This window comes from Ovis aries, chromosome 6, assembly GCF_016772045.2.
Source record: "Ovis aries strain OAR_USU_Benz2616 breed Rambouillet chromosome 6, ARS-UI_Ramb_v3.0, whole genome shotgun sequence".
NCBI lineage: Eukaryota > Metazoa > Chordata > Mammalia > Artiodactyla > Bovidae > Ovis > Ovis aries.
The window spans coordinates 70,616,066-70,626,531 of NC_056059.1; the positions used below are offsets into that span (position 1 = coordinate 70,616,066).

Sequence of the window (10,466 nt, forward strand, 5' to 3'; positions counted from 1 at the left end):
TTGGTTCAGGTTTTTCATAAGATCATACAGAAAAACCAGAATGAACATTCTGGTCAACTCAATATACAGAATAGATAAATAACAAAGTCCTACTGTATAGCACTTCTATATTGGGCTTCCCTGATAGCTCAGATGGTAAAGAATCTGTCTGCAATGCAGAAGACCAAGGTTCAACCCCAAGGTCAGGAAGATCCCCTGGAAAAGGGAATGGCAACCCACCCCAGTATTCTTGCCTGGAGAATTCCATGGACAGAGGAGCCTGGCAGGCTACTGTGTATGGGGTCACAAAGCGTTGGAGATGACTGAGCAACTAGTACACATACCCACACTGTATAGCACAGGGAATTATACAATGTCTTGTGATAAATCATAATGGAAAAGAATATGAAAAAGAATGTATAACTAAGTCACTTTACTGTACAGCAGAAATTAACACAACATTGTAAATCAGCTATACTTCAATTTTTTAAACATTTATAAAAAGAATGAAAGAAAGCAACTAGCACAGTGCCCAGCATAAGCTAACTTTTTCAAAGCCATTTCTCTCTTCCACCAGTTGTAGGGACAGAGCTGTGTCCAACAAGTGAGCATTCATCAGCTTCGTCACTGAAACTGAGCTGCCTTAACAGCACCCCTCAGTGGAACTGTTAATATTAGAGACAGTGAGTATAATTATAAGGGTCTTTATTGTGCACTTATGTTATGCCCAGTATCATGCTGTGATCTGAGAACAGAAAGGCAGGACTCATAGTCCCATCTCATGGGTCCTACAACATAGAAGCGGCAGTAGCTCATGTGAGGCCCTTTCATGAACATCTCAGCCTGGAGTCCTATCCTTACTCAATCCCTGTCAGGACTAAGACTTTAGAAGGCCTAAGAACTAAGAAGACTATGGTGCAACTGCCCCAGTATATAATTAAAATATAATTAAAAATAAAAATAATACTAAACCATAATTAAGTGTAAAGAAGTAGAACAGCATTCTGATATTTTTCCTACTGTGATGACAGTCCTAGTACTTCTTTTGAAATGTCAATTTTCACTTTTTTTTTTTATAGAAAAGATTGTTTTAGGATGCCCTCATTTTGTAGGTAACTCGTATGCTGGTAGCACAGCAACACAGGGCCCCAAGGCTCTCCCAGTGTTCAGAGACTACATCAGAAGGCAGGCCAAGAGCAGAGAAGTCAGGGGTCTCAATAATTCACAAACTACTTGACAGATCTCACAAAGAATGGAAAAGTGACAGGATATTTTGAGACAAGAGCGAATTAACGTTTTAAAAAAGTAAAGTGAAACCCTTTCCAAACATATGGGTGAACTGGGATGGACTTTTCACAAATGGGACTATAGAAAGGTCATATTTAGATAAGCAAGTTGTAGAGTCAATTACATATTATGTTTTAAGAGATGACCTCACCACTGAACTGCACCATCTGGGTCTGTTACGATAGAGACAAATTGCCGGGAACAATAGTGACATGAGGCATTCAGGATGCAAAGGCACTGTTTCTTAGTTTTTTTCCTGTCTTTAATGGAAGACGCTATCTCTGAAGGACACAGTCCCTCTCCAAGGCAAGGTTTGCAGTAACCTAGTGAGGCTTATCTGGAGTTCTTCCTGACAACACTCACATTTGGAGCCACTCATCTTTACACCACAAATCAGAGAAGCACCAAGGAAGGCTCAGAAACCCTAACAGGGAACTTTCTCAAGCAGAGATGAAAACAATTTACATAGCCACTGTAAATAGTTAATAAAATCCATTTTACAGCCCATCTACTTAGATTTCCATTACATCCTGCTCTGTTTCAAACATGCATTTTTCTTTTGGATTGTTAGGCAATAAAGAGTCAAGCCATTTATCAAGCAGTGTCTTAGGACTCCTTTCAAATGTTTTACCATTTTCAGGAAATACCGTGGCTTCTATAATTAATCTCCTGGTAGAAAGCTGTTTCAGAAAGACTCTAGTCCAACGGAGAGAAAAGTAGTCTCTTCTTGGGAGTTTCTTTGATTCTTATAAGTAGAAATGTTCAGAAACAGATGCTGGTGATATTATCATGTATTGCAAATTGTCCATTTGAGACAGATAGGAAAAAAACAAACAGTGGAGTATGGTCTCCTCCCAAAACTGTCCTGTGACAGAGCTGATGTTCCACAGGCTCCACAGTCAACTCAGTGTGAGGCTAAGATGAGGTTATCCTTCAGAGTAAGGCTGGGTTTCCACAGTTCTCACACCTGATGGAAACATAAGTCATGTGAGGGGTCCCCCTCACCTCACACACCTGCTTGCCTTCAGTACTACCAGCTACCACTTGGCATTTTCCATGTCTCAGGACTTGTTCTTATTGTATACATGTGCGCTCACTTCATCCTCACAGCAGCTCTGAGAAAGGTACCATATGACACCCAATTTTCAGATTAGAACATTGATGCCAGGGCCAACTCCTGAGGCCAAGAGCCAAACCCAGGCAGCCTGCCTGAGTCTAGCCTCTGCAGCAGTGGGTGCCCATTTTTAATTCTCACCACCTCCTTTGTGCTGGCACACAGTAAGACCGTTCAGCCATCTCACTCCACAGATGGAGACAGAGGCATACAGTTGCCAAGTGGCTTGCCAAAAGTCAAGTACAAGACAGAAGCTCAGGTTGCTTGACAGTCAGGCCAACTTTTGCTACTTTATAGCCTTCTTCCTCTTCATGGAAAAAAATAAACAATCTCTGGGGCGGGCCACTAGGTTCACAGGGAAGCAGACTGAGCTACAGGAAGGGCTCCCTGGAGGAGAGGAGGGTGCGAGGCAGCAGGAAATGACAAGCTGCTCTCCATGGCCAGCCAGGGATGAGCACGTGGCCAGGCTCCCACCGGGTGGCCCACAGTCACTCATCTGCAGAGATGTCAGTGCCCGGCACCTGGGGACTGCAGGCCACCTACCATCAGGTCCTTGATAAACTGGAGCTCCTGGTTCCTGAGAAATCAAGGCTGATGTGCAACTCCCGGGAGGTCCTGGAAGAGTATTTTTCTGGGCTTCAATTAGTGAGAGAGCATAGGCGTGTGCTGGGCTGGTTGACATGGCCAGACCTGCAGAAAAACTCAGTCCCATCTTCTGTTTTGATGACTGCAGGTTTATTTGGGTTTGACTACAGGGTTTACTCAATTATAATTATTTCCCCAAACTGGAGTCTGTTTGCTGCTGAATTCCTTATCATGACAGCAAGAACCTCTCACCTCTTTCGTATTTGGAGATATAACCAAGAAAGCTAAAAGCTAAAGCAAACAAATGAGTTCCTGACCATATAAATCCCTAACAATCTAGATGTGGACATAACCATTGAGACCTATTAACAGTTTGATTTATTATTTCAGTTATTGATGAGGTGATGCTAACTGTGCTAATATTTGTAAAGCATGATGCTCTAACTGTAATTGGGAGATGGCACTTGATTCAACAGGGGGAAAAAAAAAAGTAAGTTTTAATAATAAACAAATAAGTAAGTAAAACCAACAAAACCAAAGCTGTGGTTTTACTTCTTTCTATGACATTCCCTCTTGGGGTCTCAGGAAAGGGCAGAAGACCTTGTTGGTCTCCAACACTGAGCAGAGCAAACGCCCCTCTGGGCCCAGGTTCTGTCCAAAGCAGCTGTGGCTCTCCTCCTCAAAGGCAGAGAGACCTGGTTTGATTGGCCTCCCAACCCGAACTGAAGGTTTTGAAAGGACTTCTCATCCTCAGGCATATTAACAATAAATATTAGGACGTGCTCTCAACCGTAGGGTGCACAAAGGATCGAGAAAACAACTTGGAAAACCAGAGAGTCTGGATGATCTCCAGGAGAAAGCTCTGGTCTCCTCTAAGAAACTTGATGGGATGATCATCTTTACTTCTTCATGTCAAGTCTCCATTTTTGTTTGTTTCATTTTGGCCTTTTTTTAAATTTAATTTTTATTTTATATGGGGTATAGTTGATTTGTAATATTGTAAGTTTTTGTTGCACAGCAAAGCGGTTCAGTTATGTGTATACATATATCCATTCCTTTTCAGATTCTTTTTGATATAGGTTATTACAAAATATTGGGTTGATTCCCTGTGCTATACGTAAGTCCTTGTTGATTATCTACTTTACATATAGTAGGGCATACATATGTGTGTGCTAAGTTACTTCAGTCGTGTCTGACTTTTTGCGATTCTATGGACTATAGCCCACCAGGCTCCTCTGTCCATGGGATTCTCCAGACAAGAATACTGGAGTGGGTTGCCCTGCCCTCCTCCAGGGGATCTTCCTGATCCTGGGATCGAATCCTCATCTTGTGCGACTCTTGCATTGTAGGCAGATTCTTTACCTTTGAGCCACCGGGAAAGCCCATATAGTAGTGTGTATATGTTAGTCCCAGACTCCTATTTTATCCCTCCCCTCCTCATTTTGGCTTTTAAACACAGTTATACTGAGGACTCAGGTGGCCTTTGTGGGCCAGTCTGACCCCTGTCAGAAGACATTTAGGCATCATTTCGTCTGCATGACACCCTGATGATGTGCTTACCATAGTGTTTTCTTCCCACATGAGGGAAAGCTTGGTTGTACTGAAATCACAGCCATGCAGTGCACAGGTAGATTCAGCCTCTAACGACATCACTTGATGAAACAGGCAATCATCACACATGGAAAATCTCAAGTCACATGAATGCCATCTGTATTTATCAGAGTGCAGGAAACAGGAAGAGAGTGTTCATGCCAAATGGGTATTTAGAGGAGTTTAATAAAAGGAGCATTTTACAAAAGTGGGGGCAGGGTAAGCTAGGGGTCGGGGTTAAGAGGTACAAACTACTATGTATAAAATAAGCTATGAGGATATATTGGACAGCACAGGGAATATAGCCAATATTTTATAGTAACTGCAAGTGGAGCATAATCTATAAAAATTTTGAATCACTGTGTGCTACACCTGAAAATAATATAATATCATAAATCAAAAATACTGCAATTTAGAAAGTCATAAACTTTCAAAATATATGGGAAAATGTGAACAATGTCAGGTTAAGTGAAGAAGCAGGATATAAAATTATTCATATGTCATATTTATGACTATTAAAAATGTTGACTATTAACAGGGAGTTAACAAAAATTATGAGTTGTGTTTAGGTTATGAGTATTTTTCTTTCTTTGCTAAACTTGTAATGGTGTTATCAAATTTTTACTGCTAATATAGATAAAAGACTTTTTAAAGACAAAAAAACAGAGATGAGGACAGAGTTTAGGGAGACAACACAAGAGATGGTGCAATATCCCAAGGCTAGCACACACAGGGAGCCATCACCCCTGGATATAAAGAGAACAGTTTACGGGAATCAGAGAGAGAGCTGTTTGGGGAGGGCCACGTGACAGGAGCTGTGGCTTCTTTGAGGGACACAGAAAACCACAGTGAACCCACACACAGAGGGAGACGGGACACTAGTTACTCCAGCTGCAGCTCTCCTGCCCATTGTCCAAACTGTACCCGAGGAAAAGGCAGCCTACAGATGAGGTCCATGGGGCAGGACGTGCCAGGCCTGTGCAGGGAGGAGGGCAGAGGGAAGACCCCCAGCTCACCATTTCATTAAGTTTCTGAGGTACAATAACATCAGCGTGCCCTCCTGCTGTGACATGAGTAGCTTAATAAAGAAGTAATTAGGAAAAAAATCCTCTGCATACATGGAATTAGGTGGCTAATTTTATGCCGATGGCAAAAATCAGTGTTGTAGATTCCTCATTGTGTTTTATGAGTCAGAACTGGGTGGTACACTGAAGAGCCTTAGGAATATGAGCCTTGAAATAGGACCTCTGATACCTGGCAAAGGAGAGCCAGTGGAAATCCACTCCTGCCACGATGACGGTCACAATTAAACAGGAACGTGGGTTTAAGAAAGGGGGTCATTGGGAGTTGAAATTATTGACATAAAATCTCTTGAGGTACGCAATGCACCGAGAGGCACATGTTTGAATGTAGTTAATAGAGCCTGGTTGTGGTCTGTCCTACATTGTTTTGTCTGGTTTCCTTTAGCAGTTCAGGCAGAAGACCAACCAGAAGGAGGGAAGATGGGGACATGCAGAGAGGCATCCGGAGCTCTTTGCTGTTGTTTTAGCTGCTCAGTCCTGTCTGACGCTTTGTAACCCCATGGACTGTAGCCCACCAGGCTCCTCTGTCCATGGGATTTCCCAGGCAAGAATACTGGAGTGGGTTGCCATTTTCTTCTCCAGGGGATCTTCCCGACCCAGGCATCGAACCCAGGTCTGCTGCATTGGCAGGTGGACTCTTTATCGCTGAGCCACCAGGGAAGCCCCAGGGCACTTTAGTGATTTTCTAAAGTCACAAAAGTCAATTTGTGATTTTCTTTTTTTTTTTCTGTCATGCTGCATGGCATGTGGGAAACTTAGTTCCCCTGTCAGGGATGGAACCCACACCCCCTGCATTGGAAGCAGGGAGTCATAACCGCTGGATGGGCAGGGAAGTCCCCTAAAGTCAGTTAGGACATCCAGGGTTATCCTAATGAACCTAGTGAACCTAGCTCCCAATCTCTTGGTTGGAGCCTCTTTTCTCTAAGAGGGAGGCCACTGGTGTTTGGATAAACAGTATGATGTGGTGTTACAAGCAAAGACTTCAGAGTATAGCTATTAGCTGGGTCATTTTGAGCAAGTCAAATAACCTATAGAAGCCTGAATTTTTGCTCAATGAAATGGGGAAAATACCTCTTTCTTCTAGGGTTGTTTCATGAATTAAATGAGATCGTGTATTAAAAATGCTTGAAAGAGTACCTAGCACATAATTGGTGTTCAATAAATATTTTAATGGCAAATATATGTCTAGAGACATTCATACATATAAACACACATTTGCCCATCTATTTATAACTAGAACTATTTGGCCTTCATAAGGGATGGGAGTGGTCATGCTGGTCACTGGGGCCCTTTGGCCATGAGAATACAGTGTGACAAGAGGCTCTTCATTTTTCTTCCTCTTTCTAGCAACCCTTCTCCCAAAACATGCATACTTAAGTTAGCTCTCTCCTTTTAGCTATGTGCCCAAATTCTTCCTGAACCTATATCCTGATGCACAGACATCCATGTATGAACCTTAGAGATTTGTCTCTTTTAAAAATTCTGATTGATAATTACTATACACTTGTTAATTTAATTATAAGTTTATCAATATTTAGGATATCATAACAAAGTCTTGGATGCTCCCTCTCTTCCACTCTTTTCTCTCATCTCACAAATTGCTTTACGGTGAAAGAGATGGTTTTTCCAAAGGTCTGGTATGACTTGGGAGCAGAGGTCAGAAAATTGTTTGTTACACTTTAATTTGACCAGAATGGAACTAAAGATTTCAATTTAGTAGATATATTTGTTTGTTTCACTTACTACTGACTCCAGAATGTACCTGATGGTTTTAAAATGTTATGTGTTTTTAATATTTTTAAGGGATTTAAAAAATGCATTGCCTTAGGTGGTTAAAGCCAATGCAAAATTCTACCAGCTCCTTAGAAATTTCATTCTTGGGCCCATATCCTTGAAAGGTATTGACCCCTGCAAACAGCTAATACTGTAAAAGTTGACAGGCCATTTTAACCTCCTAATTATATTCTACACATCATGCATTTGACCTTACAGAGACAACTTGATGGGTTTCTGCCATATTAATTATTCCTCACTGTTTCGCAGTGATCCTGTAACAATCCAAACCTAGTGGATGAATGCAGGACTGTTTCTAGGCTCCAGGGAAGAAGCTGGAATGGTGATTTAAAAACATCCAATGTAATTTTCCTCTACCAACCTTATTTTCTTTCCTGAAACTGTGAAAAAAGACCTCTGAGGTGATTTTGCATTTGTTGTCTTCTGTAAGTTCTTGCAAATTTTTAACACTTTCTAAAACGTCTTTGAAATTATGAGGCATCTTATTTTGAATACCCTCCTTCAATTATTATACATCTTAAAATCAAAACATTTATTACTAGGCAATATTACTTTAACACATGAGGCTTTTTCTTTCCATTTTCATTTTATTTTTTACTATAGATGCTTTCATCAGCCATGGTATTTTTTAGTATATAATTTTTAAAGGTTACACTCCATTTACAGTTATTGCAAAATATTGGCTGTATTTCCTGTGTTGTACAGTATATCCTTGTAGCCTACTGTACATGCAATAGTTTGTAACTCTCAATGTCCTGACCCTGGATTGCACCCCATCTCCCCAATGGCAATCATTAGTTTGTTCTATGTATCTGTGAATCTGCTTCTTTTTTGTTATACTCACTAGTTTGTTGTATTTTCTAGATTCTCTGAGTCTCTGTCTCAAGTGTTTAATGGAACACTTAAGAGACCTAATGTGCAAAGTTTCATTTAATTTTCCACCCCTAACATTCCTTGTCTGAGGCTGAGTTTGTCTTCCTAATGAACTAGACAATAGTCGGGGTTGCTGAACAGTCTTCTTCCCTCCTTGTTTGTTACACCATGTGCAGTTGACATGGTCCCTCTTCTCCTTCGTTTGGAGCAGGACTTCACCTGAGTGGGTCATTTTCCTCTCCCTGCACCAAGTCATCTCAGAATAAGACCTGAACATTGCCAATGGCTGCATTTGGAAGGCTGATTGTCAGCCTGTTCTCACAGGCCCTGTGAGTGTATTAAATGGAAGCCCCCTGTGCAAAACTGGATTCTAGAATCCAATTTTTTCCTGTTCCCTGTCTCCCTTTATTACTTAGGTCTTTTGATTCAACAACTCTCTCTAGCCATATTTTCTTTAATGGAAAAATGTGACTGAATAGGAACTGAATAATTTGAATGGAGTCTCAAGTCTCTCATCTATATCCCTGTGTCTATTTATGCATGTGCGTCTCCAGTAGGTGCTTTGTGCCAGGCACTGTGTAAAGCAATTTACACTTAATCTACACAGCAATCTTACGAGACAGATAGGATGGAGATGATGTTGATGAGAGAGCGCTTAGAGGGCTTAAATGTTTCAGTGAATTAGGCTTAAATAATTTACCCAAGTTAGTACTAATGGACATGAAATTAAAACAAAGCTTTACCTGACTCTAGAGTGTGTGCTTTTAACCACTATACCATACTGAAAATGTAAAAACTTAAGGACTTAGATTTTTGGTGCCTGTCCTGAGTTCCTTTAGAAGCAATGATTGGGAGTCTGGAGCCTAGTTTGAAATCTGTCTCCTTTATTTATTAGCTGTGTGACATTGGACAAGTTACTTTACATGAGTCCCCTATGTATGAACCTACAAGTTGCAAACCTTCAAAGATGTGAGCATGCCTTTGTATGTCAGCTATTATACTGTACTACTGTACTTTTCAAGGTACTGTACTGTAAGATCAAAAATATTTTCTTTGTCTTTTGTGTTTTTTTAAAACATATTATTTGTGTGAAAAGTTATTGTTGTTCAGTCACTAAGTCATGTCTAACTCTTTGCGACCCCATGGACTGTAGCTGCCGGGCTTCCCTGTCCTTCACTATCTCCAGAGTTTGCTCAAACTCATGTCCATTAAGTCCATGATGAGATCCAACCATCTCGTCCTCTGTCGCCCCCTTCTCCTTCTGTCCTCAGTCTTTCCCAGCATCAGGGTCTTTTCAATGAGTCAGCTAATAGCATCAGGTGGCCAAATTATAGGAGCTTCAGCTTCAACATAAGTCCTTCCAATGAATATTCAGGGTTGAAAAATATTATAAACCTATTAGAGCACCATATTATATAGCCAAATGTGTTAGTTGAGTACCTAGGCTAACTCTGTTGGACTTTACAAACAAATTGGACTTATGAATGCACTCTCAGAATGGGACTCGTATGTATGAGGAGAACTTACTGTACTGTGCTTTGGTTTCCTCATCTATGAAATGGGGAGAAAAATATCGCCAATAAATTTCCTCAGGCCACATGAAGGATTGGTGGTGATGCTTTAGTTGCTAAATTGTGTCCAACTCTTTGCAACTCAGTGGACTGTAGCCTGCCAAGCTCCTTTGTTCATGGGATTCCCCAGGCAAGAATACCAGAGTGGGTTGCCGTTTCCTTCTCTAGGGGCTTTTCCTGACCCAGGGATCAACTTAGGTTTATGTATTAATAAAATATTTAGCTTAGGCCTGAAACATAGTAGGTGCTCTTTAGAAGAAAAAATAATTAAAATAGTTCAATAAATGTTAACAAATATTATTATTATTGCCTTGCTGCCGCTACTGCTGCTAAGTCACTTCAGTCGTGTCCGACCCTGCAACCCCACAGACAGCAGCCCACCAGGCTCCCCCATCCCTGGGATTCTCCAGGCAAGAATACTGGAGTGGGTTGCCATTTCCTTCTCCAATGCATGAAAGTGAAAAGTCAAAGTGAAGACGCTCAGTCATGTCCGATTCTTCGAGACCCCATCCATGGACTGCAGCCTACCAGGCTTCTCCGTCCATGGGATTTTCCAGGCAAGAGTACTGGAGTGGGGTGCCATTGCCTTCT

General features: G+C 41.3%; 1 pseudogene; it reads left to right on the top strand.

Moving 5' to 3' along the window:
* Positions 1 to 2,884: 2,884 nt before the first annotated feature.
* On the top strand, positions 2,885 to 3,273 carry LOC106990548 (mitochondrial pyruvate carrier 2-like; annotated as a pseudogene).
* The last annotated feature ends 7,193 nt before the right edge of the window (positions 3,274 to 10,466 follow it).